Source organism: Protopterus annectens, chromosome 2.part0 (genome assembly GCF_019279795.1).
Source record: "Protopterus annectens isolate FY-2018-M chromosome 2.part0, PAN1.0, whole genome shotgun sequence".
NCBI lineage: Eukaryota > Metazoa > Chordata > Ceratodontiformes > Protopteridae > Protopterus > Protopterus annectens.
The window spans coordinates 1,665,158,448-1,665,171,493 of record NC_056728.1 but is presented as its reverse complement, the minus strand read 5'-3'; the positions used below and the strand labels follow the sequence as shown (position 1 = coordinate 1,665,171,493).

Below are 13,046 nucleotides of genomic sequence, written 5' to 3'. Positions count from 1 at the left end.
AGAGATCCTCAAACAACGAGGCGGCTGGATATCCAAACCCCTCTGCTGATGAGTCAGTGCTTCCCAAGGCCTTTGGGGCTCAGCCCTCCGCCTCCTGGGTGTCTCCGCCCTTCGAGCTCCTGGATTTAGTTTGTCGGAGGGCGTGGGAACATCCAGATACCGTGGAACCAGTCCCTTCGTCCTAACAAATTTTTGTCTGCCCCACCCGAGAAGGAGTTCCTGACTAAAGGCGTGGCTGTAGATGCCATGGTGGTGGCATCTGCTACACAACAGGCCGTGGCAGAGGCTTCAACGTCGTCCATCCTCCTAATAAGGAGTCTAGGAGCATGGACCAGCACGGGAAGCGTACCCTGACTTCAGCGGCCTTTACTTTAAGGTCCCTGAATTATTTGGCACATTTTACTAGGCTTCAGAGGGATCTGGTCAAGGAGCTGTCAGATTCCCTCTCAGGTAACCTACCTGAGCAGCTAGCCCAGTCGGTTAGCTCTCAGTTGGCTATCCTTGCTTCAATTTCTAACTCGTCCATGAGGCTCATTTCATATGCGGCCGAAGGGGCGGGTAGAGCGGCAGGCACAGGCGTGGCTCTACGGAGACAAGCCTGGCTCCGTTTGTGTCATTTTGCGGAGGCCTTCAAGTCTTCCTTTGCCGATGCTCCCTTTGATGGGTCCTCTTTGTTTGGACCTAAGGTTAAAGACACTCTTACCCGCTGTGAGCAAGAAGGATAAACTTTATCTGCCGTAGGTGCACGTTATTCCACTCCCTTTCGGCCTTATCCCAAGGCTAAAGGAGGAGGGAAGATGTGGTTCTGCAAATCACGTAAGTTTTTCCATCACCAGCAGGAAGATTCCCCTTCCAGAGGCAGAGGACGGGGAAATTTTTCTGGGAGACGCCGTCCCAGAGGCGGCAGAGGGCCCCGCAATTCTGGAGACCGCGAGTCCTTTCGTGGCTCTTCAGCCTCCCACACTTCATGAGGGATTGCCCGGCTGTGCCGCTCTGGAGCCAGTCGGGTGCCGTTTTGCCAAGCACCTAAAAGCCTGGGAGTTAATCACTCAGGACAGATGGGTGCTTCGGATTATTGCCGGAGGTTACACCATTCCCTTCACACACTCACCCCCACCGTCCAAAAAAATCCCGGACCCACCACCCAGTCAAAGGGAAATTGCAGCCGCAGAAGCGTTAAAGCTGCTAGAAAAAGAGTCATCCAACCGGTCCCCACAGACCAGATCGGATCCGGAAATTACTCAAGGTTCTTTTTAGTGCCAAAAAAGACAGGGGACCTGAGACCAATATTGGATCTCAGCAGACTAAACCAATCCGTCACGAAATCCAAATTCCGAATGGTCGCGTTACAATCCATTCTGCCATTATTGGAGAAGGATGTTTGGATGTGCTCCATAGATCTCAAGGACGCCTATTATCACATACCGATACATCGGGCGTCCAGGAAGTATCTGCACTTCAGCCTGGGAGACAGTCATTTCCAATTTTGTGCTCTGCCCTTTGGTCTCACCACAGCCCCCAGGGTGTTCACCAAATGTTTGGCAGTAGTAACTGCTCACCTGAGGAGTCTTGGATTCAAAGTGTTTCCCTATCTGGACGACTGGCTCCTGACTGCCACCACCAGTCATCTACTAATGGACAACCTCAAAGCCACCTTTTCCCTGGGTGCTACCCTGGGAATTACATTCAATTGGTCAAAGTCTGTCTTGCTGCCCTCTCAGCGCATAAGGTTCATAGGAGCAGAGATAAGACTCAAAATTGATGCGTGTTTTTCTTCCTACCGAAAGGATCCAAACTTTACAAGGCCAAGTTCAAGCCCTGCTTTCAAGATCCAAGGCCCCAGCCAGGATGCTCCTGCAACTTTTAGGTTCGATGTCTGCCACGGTTCTTCTAGTTCCTCTGGCAAGATTGCACATGAGGATTCTTCAGTGGCTATTATCGACTCAATGGTCCTTTCAGGATCTTCCCTCAATCACCCCATTATGATTACAGAAAGCGTGCAAATGGGACCTTCGCTGGTGGCTTCAGACATCCAATCTAAATCAGGGAAGTCCTTTGTTATTCCCCTCAGTGGTCACCCTGACGACAGATGCCTCCCAGACAGGGTGGGGGGGGGCATTGTTTGGGCAGGTTAGTTCAGGGTTCCTGGCTTCCAGACGAAACTTTTCTCCACATCAATGTATTGGAGATGAGGGCTGTACTTCTGTCCCTACAGGCCTTACACAAGTTTCTCCCTCAGGGCATCATCGCCATCCACACAGACAACATGTCGGTGGTCTGGTATCTAAACAAACAGGGAGGGACCAGATCTTACCCCCTTTGCAGAGAGGCCATGAGGGTGTGGGAATGGGCTGTAGCTACCAGCCGTTTCTTGGTAGCGACCCACATTCCGGGGAAATCAAATATATTGGCAGACAGATTAAGCAGGACAATTCTCCTCACGAGTGGTCCCTGAGCGAAACAGTAGCAGCTCAGGTTTTCTGAAGATGGGGGACGCCGTGCTGCGACCTGTTTGCGACACCACAGAATACAAAGTGCAAAAGGTTCTTCACCTTGACTCCACATCAGGGGGAAGCAGCTATGGATGCTCTAGCACAACCTTGGCCAATAGGGCTACTTTATGCCTTTCCTCCGATTCCACTTCTCCCCAAAGTCATACAGAAAGCTTCTCAATTGGGGTCCACAATGATACTAATTGCTCCGCACTGGCCTCGTCAGGTATGGTTTCCCTACCTGAAGAAACATGCGGTGGACAATCCTTGGGTTTTAGATCTAACTTCGGATCTGCTAATTCATCAGTCGGGATGACAACACCAGTCCCTTCACACTTTGAAGTTGACAGCTTGGCTCCTCCACTTCCGACTTTAGTCAGAAATCACACCTTAGACCTGGAAGTTATTCACATTTTATCTTGACCCACAAACCCACCACTAAGAAATTGTACCTCAGTAAGTGGAAGAGGTTTGCTATCTGGAAGCTCAACTCAGGGCTTAGACCCTATCACTGCCCGATCCCAGAGGTTTTGAAATTTTTAACATCCTTGTTTAATCAAGGATCTTCAGTCTCTACTATTAAAGTCCAACTGGCAGCTATCTCTAAATTTCACGAATCCATGGATCCACCGTTGATGAGCAGCAGATTATGCAAAACTTTCATTAAAGGTGCGGGGCTGTTAAGACCCCAGTTTTCATCCTGCACCTCCGTGGGATCTTGATTTGGTGCTTCGTGCATTAACATCTTCCCCTTCGAACCGGCTGCTACATATGAGTTAAAATATCTGTCTTGGAAAACTGCCTTCTTAGTTGCAATTACCTCTGCAAGAAGAGTTTCAGAGCTTCAAGCCCTATCTATCAAACCACCGTACTTGATTTTTCACAAGGATAGAGTATCACTTAGGCCTAACCCATCTTTTTGTCCCAAAGGTCTGTTCTAATCTCTGTCTCCAACAATCTCTAGAGCTACCAGTTTTCTTCCCAAAATTCTCCAATGAAGCAGAATACACTCTCCATAAATTGGATGTTCACAGGCAATTGCGCTTCTATCTAGACAGGACTCAGCAAATTAAGTAAATCAGACCAGTTGTTTGTGTCCTTCTCAGACAATAAATTGGGTAAAACCATCACAAAAGCTACTATCTCCAAATGGATTAGAGATTGTATAACTCAGGCTTATTCCTCTTCAAATAAGCAACTTACAACATCTATCAAAGCTCACTCTACCAGAGCTATGGCTACTTCTATAGCTTTTCATTCCAAGCTCGCTATTTCTGAGATTTGTGCTGCGGCTACTTGGTCCAATCCGCACACTTTCATTTCCACTATAAATTGGATGTGGCATCTAAAGGGCGAGCATCATTTGGTTCCACGGTACTCAGGAGTGTTTTCCAGTGAGCCACCCAGGATTCAGGTGCTAGGGACGCTGTCCCATCAGTCAGAATGTAGGCGAGATAGGATCACATAACATCTTTTAGTTATGTACTCACCATAACTTCAGATGTTTGGGATCCATCTCTCCCATTCTAATACCCACCCTCCTTCCCGGCCTTGGAGATCAGAAGAGATTGAACGGTTTTGAGTTCTACTGTTTTATCTTGTTTCTTCTGGCGATGTTATATAAGCAGTGCTTGCATGTGTGCATGTATGCGGACAAACTAGATCTGGGGGACTGGTAGTGGTGCATCCTGGGATATAGTAAGCTCAGCCAATAAGAGACTTCGTTCTTTGGCATAAGCGTGCCGAGTCGGAGCCGAGGGATTGGCTCCGAACCCATCAGTCAGAATGTAGGCGAGATGGATCCCAAACATCTGAAGTTATGGTGAGTACATAACTAAAAGTTATTCTCTTTGGGGAAAAAATATGTACCCATGAATTGCCACATGGTGTCAGTACACCAACACCAAAAGTTTGATAAGAGGCTTTGGGACACAGGTGGAAAGTGGTCTCACCTTTGATAACCACATCGTCATAACAGTCAGGAAATCCTTCTGTGTGGCGCACCTCATTACTAAGGGCTTTTCATCCAGAAAAAAGGTCATTGTCCCACTGTACTCATCCGTCATTAGACCCATTATAGACTAAAATGCCCCATTTGGTATGTACCTCTCAAGACATCTGCAACAACTGGAAAGGCCGCAGAAATACCTCACTAAACAGAATATTAGGCCTAAAGCAAGATGCCCTGTGCTGACCATCTGAAAAAAAAAAAAAAACTCCAGCAATACTCGCATATCGTCTACTCGTATGTTAAGCAGAGATCACCTCTAAGGCCATGTCAAACCTAGAGCTGTTGGACATGCTACACTTAAAATAAATCCCAATCCCTTAGAGCCACATGCTCCAGGGATATAAGTCTTATCACAATGAACAAAACATGCTGGAGGGATAGGTTCCTGACCCAGAGACTCCCCAGACTCTGGAATAGACTGCCCATACATGTCAAGCAGAGCACCTCTTTGGCTGTCTTTAAAAGGAACCTTGGCGACTGGATGGGAGGTAGGAAATTCACCCTGGGGATCACGTCAGTCACTCTGCCAGACAGGGGTCTAGGGAAGTAAATATTGTAGGAAGAAATAACCAGGGAATTATTATGGCTAGGCTTGTATAGGCCCTAGGGCCGATAACTTAGTACCAACCTATGAACATTGTTCAGGTAGGGTAATTTTAAAATAAAATTAAATGTTAAATACCAATCCATACATCAAAGGGTAAAACATCAGTCAAGTAACAAGACATAAGTCAGGATGGGGGGTTAGTTGTTCATTCTATATGGGTTATCATTGGTATCCCAGAGGTCTCTATCCTGAATCCATTTCTTTTTAAGAACTATTCTTTTCAGATAAGAAAATGGAAAATAGTTTGCTGATGACTGCAAACTGACTAATATAATTGTCTTAAATAACTTTGGTATCTTTTATTGAAGTAATCTACAAAAAATATATTTAGTAGCAATAATTTCATCTTTATTGTTACTAAATGTAACATCATGACACTTGTCAAAAAGACAAATTATTACATAAATGGTCAGTGGGTATAAAAAGGACATCATCAATAAAGATCAAGAAACGGATAGCAATTTAAACTTTTACCAGAATGTACTTATCAAAGTCAGAAAACTGGCTATAGCACATCTGATTTTAAAGATATATCTGGTTATGTCAGGGAGTACATTGTCTCACTTTATATCTCACTAGTCTGTTCTTAAATATAATGTTGCATTTTTGTAGCATTTGAATAACCTACTGGAAATTACTTAAACATATTCCAAATTAGAAAGAAAATAGATGTGAAAGTTGTTGTCTTTAGGCTTTTCCTGGTTAGGGGTCGCCACAGCGGAACTCCGGTCCACTAATGATTGGCAGTAGATTTTTACATACAGAGTTGCTGGCTGTGATGCACAACCTTCAATGAAGGTACGCCTATTCTAGGGTTGCCAGCTTTCTTTGTGGCTAAAACCGGACTAAGGTCACGCCCCTTGCATCACCCATAACCCCGCCCATTCCCACCCATGCCCCACCCATTTTGTGACCTCATCACGACATGGGAACGCCCTCTTTTTCTATTCTGGATGCCAGCTTTCAGCCGATTTCTCCCCAGTTGCCATAAACACAGTTAGAAACTCTCACTCTGCATACTGTCTTGTGCTTTATTCTACAGTTATTACAGATATTTGGATTTAATTTAAAATATTTATTTCAAATTTTATAGCACAAACTACTGATACACATATGCCAAACAAAGCAATACAGTCTCACAATAAAAACAGACTTAGCATTAAAACTACTCTGCCTTTAAATCTCACATTCATCTAAACAGCATTGCACATTGTTTTCCCAAGTTTGGGATGATAACATTTTAAAATGTTCTAAGAAATGACAGTATTAACAGCAATCATATCTTACATCAATAACAGACCTGAAAATGTATAGCATGGTCTGAAAATACATGTTTAGTATAAAACAATACATAATGACACAATTGGTCTTGCAGCTTTTGAAAAATGAAGTGTAATATTGTATATTGAATTTTACCTCACCCATTCTTCGAACATCTTTCAGTAGTATTTATCATTTGTACCATTTTGAATCAAATTCTGACAGGTTTTGTGCTTCATTTTTAATGGGAAGTGTGTGTGACACTGATTCATTGCCATTCTATGTTTTTTTATTGAGTAGCTTTGGATTGCTTACTCTAAAACGGACACCATTCCTGTCACACACACACACACTTAAGAAATGAACCAAATCCCAGATGTTTACTTCTTGCCAATCCCAAAGTATATACAATTATATAAATTAGCCACACAGGAACGATAACCTTAGCCACAATACTCAATAGGAACAAGGGAAGGTAACAACTTCCTGGAACACTACCAAGCTTTCTGCATACACACCATCATTCCACTGAAGCAAAAACTTGAATTGAGCAACTTCTGGGCATTACCCTCCCTATCATAGGCGACAACAACTAGAAGTCATCTCTGTTATATTATTACAGTCCCCATTGCTCTCCTTTGAAATACCACTGAGTCTTACCTTAACTTCGCATATGCTTTTTGTGAAGCCTTGGTGTGCCTATGGCTACAGGACTGAACCATCAGTCACAGAAAAGGGAGTGTACAAAGTACACAAAGCTCATACCAATATTTTAGAAGAACGAACAATGAAGGATTTTCATCACAAACTGTAAGTAAGCGCAACAAATGGAGAATGGAAGACAGGGACAAAGTGCCATTGGAAAAGGGAGGCGGAAAACTAAACTGGACAAAAGAATGCAGATCAAGTGCTTAAAAGGTTAATGAAGACTGAATTATCCTCATGAGATATACAGAATGTTTAAACAGCACATGCAAAGCTGAAAAGGCTACAGAGCTATGTCTGTTGATGCAAAAGGAGAAAAATCCAAGGAAAGACAAACTGTAGGCCAAGGAAAGACAAACAGAGCCTGTAGCCTACAGTACTACTCATACCTCTCAACTGTACAGATTCACAGAATGTCTAGATTTTTACCTCAATTTTTTTTTTTCATAAAACTGTGGTTTTCTGGCAAATTTGTGGCATATCATTAAAGATTTCAGTTAAAAAATAATGACATACATTTGAGTTTCAGGCTTTATACTCTTCAGAAAAATAATGCTAATTCAAAACCTGTTACTATATCAACTTTCTAAGTAAAGTTTGTAAAAGAAATACTTAAAAAAATGTCCTTATTTTGTGGCCTTTATCCCCCTTTTATGTATGGCTTTGTCCAGATTTCTTGTTCTAAGAGGTTGAGAGGTATGACTACAATCTAACATATGGATTGTGCAGACAATATTTAATAAGACTGTCCAAAAAAAAAAAAAAAAATCACCGATTCTTACTCCCGCTTCCTTGAGACATCTCAAGCAAAAGATCAGGCAAGCATTGCAAGTCTAAAACCTAAGGAAAAAAGCCAGCAGTGAAATGTGACCCATTACACAGAGCTAAGAGCAAGAACTTAGAGAAATACAAAAAATGTATTCCAAAAAACTTACATCCAGCACTTCTTGGTCACAATCATCTGAACTTCAAAGCCAGATGATGCCATTGAAATGGACCTCTATTGCAGCAGCACACCAGACAGAGTGGTGCTCAGCCATCATAATAGTATCCTTGGTGGAGTGACCTACTTGGGACATTCTTGACCAATGTAATGGAACACACATACAAGGAATTGATTACATTTTTTATCATATCCCTTGCATGAATCATTCAGAGCTTTTCTGTCTTAAGGAGAACAGATAATTCAGAAAGCAGAGAAGAAACTCGTAAAGTGAGACAGTGCTTATAAAAAAGCCACACATTATCACATGACTGCATTTAAAAAAGCCACAACACACATGACTGACTGCAGGTGTTGAAATCTGCTTCCAAACTACAAACTTTGCAGCATGCATCAAAACAGCATCTTTCTTTGTACAGTGTCAGAACAATACAATGACAAATGGACATAGTCTTAACATTAATTATAATAATCAAGTTTGTTCATCAAATGCATACCATGAAAAGCTTATGAGACAGGATGCCCTTGCTTACTTCTAAGCAAAGTAAACAAGGAAAAAAAGCCTGCATCTCATCCTCATGGTAAGGGAATGAGCACTGCATTTAGACAATCTGTCAAAGTCTAGATGATAGACAAGGCAGTTACTGTCACTGAGGTCACATCTGGAAAGCTTTATTCTGACCACAGAATCACTATGCAGTTCAGGCATCCAGTTGTTTTTGCTTTTAGGTAGTCAAGTACAGTCTCAAGTTAAGTCTTTTCAGGAGCCTTACCCTGGCTACACCTGCCCCCCCTCCTTTAATATACATACATATGGAACAGGTACACAACTCTGTTGCTCAGGGTTAACAATATGCTTCACAAATCATGGAACTCACTAGCGCTATAACCAACGCACGAGATAAAACACCTTGTTTACTGCCACTACGATCAAAGTTGAACTCTTGTTGCTCGCTTGCATAGTTGCATTCTGAAAATGCTGCCTTTAAATGCTGGCTTCTGCTTCCTTTCGCACTACGGAAGTGAGCTCCTTGAGCTCAATTCCGACAGGCTGGTAGCCCTGAGGGACCTGATGTCATTGCGCACGTGATGACATCAGCGTCAGTGCCGCAAAATAAAAAAAAAAAAAAGTCCGGTTTTGAATGAAATTTCTAACCAGACAACTTTTCAAAAAAACGGACAGTCCGGTCAAAAACCGGACATCTGGCAACCCTAGCCCATTCACGCATGTGTCTACACAGAAGACGCTCTAGCTGCGAATCAAACAGGACAACGTCTTACTGTGAGGCGACAATGCTACCGCAGAACCACCACCGCATGTTTCATAAATGCTTTAGGAATTGGCAACATATTCTGTTTTTCAGACTTCTTGGTGGTGATCTCAGCCTAGTCTGTAACACAAGATCTTATCCAGTTCTGTCTGAAAGCCTTTGCCTGGAAAGCACAGCTAACAGAACCACATCAGGGAACTCATCTGAAGAATTAATATAAGTAATAGAAGATTTGTTACAGATGTGTTATGGGATAATTTACAAGAATGTTCAAGAAAGCTGCCATATAAAATTAGAAAAAGCCAGTGATCAGATTCTTTCAGTGGTTTTGATACGTATGACTGTTGGCATGTCTTTCAGATTACTTTTACGTATTGTGTTGACATAGTCAACCATGATAAAATGTCACCAAAAATAAATAAAAATTGGAAACCGCAACTATATAAAAGAAATCATAAATCCCCCAAATATTTGTATCTTTCTATGGTCAAGCCCTCAGCACCCCCTGTATTTATTATACCAACTAAGATCACACAGACTAAGAGGAATTGTTTAATGCATTCACTTTTGACTAGGCTTGGCAATCTTGAAAAGTACAAATAAAAAATACACAAGCATTCTAAAATTAAAACCGTTGTAAACCAAGTAGGCAGCCTGCAGTAGTACCCAGCAAAAACCTATCCAGACCGAGGGAATGCAGATTCTGTATGCAAAGCAAACCAGCAAAACAAGAAAGCCGGGTCCGATGAGGCAGTGAATGTAACTGCTGCAGGAGTTACATAATGATTACAAAATAAGTTATCAAATCACCATGGAAACTCTGTTAAGCGTATACCTTCCACAATTAGAACTGCATAAATGTATACGATGGTCACTGAACTGGCAAAGCAGAAAGTTTTGGTTAGCAGACAAAGAAACTAAAGCAAACAAAACACAGCAGGTAAGCATTATCTTGGAGTAAAAACCAAAATTACAGCAAAATAACCACACTAAGATGTATTGCCTTAGAAAAAAACTTGGATACAAATTGTATGTTGTGGTTTCATTTATTAAGTAAAATATTAGACTTCTATACTTACTTGCAGAAAATGCATATTGATGCAAAACTTTTTCCTCTACCAAGATTCTATATCATAGTAATATTTAAAAAATTCCCTGGTTGTGGACCTTTATCCGTCATTATTATTCAATTTGTTTTTGATGCTTGAGCAAAAAAAAAAAAAAGCTGAGAGGCATGCTGCTCATGCCTTAAGTTGCTTTTAAGACTGGGGGATATAATGGACATTTTGAAAAGATAAACTTCACATTGCCACACTTTTTTTTTTAAATAATTACAGAGCATAAGTGACAGTGAGGTAAGAGGCATTTAATTTACCAATGGTCCTTGTCTATAGTGTGTGTACAGTCTTAAATTCTAGGTAAAAGTATATTATTTGCAGTTATTTTCCTGTTACCTTAAGTAAAATAATAAAATATATAACACTATCTTCAAGAACTAGTTGCAAGGTAAACTCCTTTCTTACCTCTGTCTCCAAATCTTACATTTCTTCCCCAAGTATTTTAAACAATTCGTGATGAGAAAAAATATACAGAATTTATTTTTCAGCTGCCAACTGCAAACCTGTTTCATTACAGCTTGTGTTGTATTTGTTTAACTTTTCTCAATTTAGCAAGAGTAAATGTATGGATAGCTCAGAAAGATGTCTATGCATGCAACTCGCTGTAAGTAGACAGTAATTCAGCACAGTATTCACTCTTAAAAAAATAACTGAAGTGACAACACAACATAAAACAAACAAACAATAAATGTTCACCACCAGAAAATAATTCTGTAAAATTATGGTGGTGCTGAACATATTTAAAGGCTGCAATTAAAAAAAAAATCTTCTTCCCTTGCTAGCTCATCTCCTTAACACTGACTGCATTAATCCACCAATGGCAGGAGAAGTTGTAGTGACAAAAGGAAAGACCCATCAAAGAACCAGGAAGTTGGTCAGATTTGTTGCAATTTTCCCTCCACCTTCTGGACAGTGTTAATTGCATGTAATTAACACCTGCTGAAACAAATAGCATACAATTGCCTGATGAGCTGTGAATTGTTTTTGCAGTCTCAGTCAAGGCATTTTGTGCAGTACGTGACCTTTTATTTTCTCTTTATTTAACTGTAGTATCTCCTGGGTCCTAGTGCCTGACAAGTTGCCCTCTACCATGAAACTAAACTGAAATGCATAAGTCAGTACCCTTCCCGACATCCTTACACACACACACAGACCTACCTACTTCTTATACATACACATCTGACTGCCTATTTATTGCACCCACACACTCCTCTTAAAAACTTACACACACCTATCACTCACTTGTCCAGTTGTGGGCCACAGTCCAAACATAATCAGGAATTCTAATTACATGTGCATAGACCAGGAAAATGTAAAGGATACATCGCACAAATGCAGAAGGTCATCTGAGTGTCTGCGACCCGACGCAAAAGGCATTCTTAAAGAAAAACACCCTTAAAAAGTTTTTTTAAAGTAACAGGGCAGCAGAGGTGCTGGTATGCCATACACGCCGAAAAAAAAAGCCCTGCTTCTGACCCAGCTACATTAAGTAGAATAAATGCCTTTGTACAGTCATCTTTATCAGAAAATACAGCCTGTATGGAAATGTACTCTTGCTCAGAAGCTGTCCAGTTCTCTGCAATATTATTGTCAAACACAAGTGCACTGGGTTTTTGAAATCCATCTGCCATGCCCACAAAGTATGCACAAACACAATGAAAAACATGGCTGTTGTAATTATGTATGTACAAAATGTTCTGTGAGCTTGTAATAGGTTCATACTAGGCTATCTGCCCAAGGGCATTTATAAGCCTAGCCCATAATATTCAAATGCACTATAAATGGAAATACTGTAGTTTGCGAAATATGCTTTGTAATTGCTGTATTGTGTGAAATAACTTTTCTGTAATACTGCACAAACATGTGGACACTTCCTACACTTGTAACTCGTATATCTTTAATACAAAAAAATACTTGCTTAGTGAAAATGCAATAGTGTCATCTTATTTTATTTGTTTTATGTAATTCGGACCATATTTCAAACATTTTTGGTAGTAATTCAAAAATATCAGATATACCGGTTTATTTGGATATCATTTAGAACATTCTGTATGCTTTGTTTCTTATTTTGCAAATAAGAAATTATAATTTCTTAACATCTGAGATTTGTTTCTGACCTGTTTTGCAAACTATATGTGCAATGCGAGGTGATCCACTTCTGTAAATTCTTCCAATACCAACTGGGTGCCTTTCAGACTTAAAATGAAGAAACTGGAGCTCTTTCTGGCATAGTCATTTTAGCCATACTTCCTTTAACACTATGCCCTTTAGATATGCTGCTTCTGATGCCAGATGCCATGTCTCTCGTCCGTCCAGTTGAGGTATTTCATTTAGATGCTTTAATACATGGGAACACATCAGGACAGTATCATAAAATATAAACAAATTGATTAACAGACAGACCTTACAGACATACATGCTTACATCTCAACAGTTTACTACAAAATGGCAGTCAGGCTTGCACATGCTCAGTATTTATGCACTTGTGACAGCCCTTGGATAGCTTCTTCACACATATTGATCTACACATAAAATATTGTTTGAGGTAGGGTACATCTGTCAAGGGCAATACCATCATGAAAACATTTACATTTAATAAATTTATGTAGATGTTCAAGGTTATACCTGAAAATTGGGTA

The 13,046-nt window shown here is 40.9% G+C and overlaps 1 protein-coding gene across 1 annotated transcript in view; it reads left to right on the top strand.

The window, feature by feature from the left end:
* The window catches only part of SAP30 (Sin3A associated protein 30), a 294,757-nt gene that overhangs the window by 146,613 nt on the left and 135,098 nt on the right, over window positions 1–13,046 (top strand). The gene's annotated exons all lie outside the window — the stretch shown is intronic.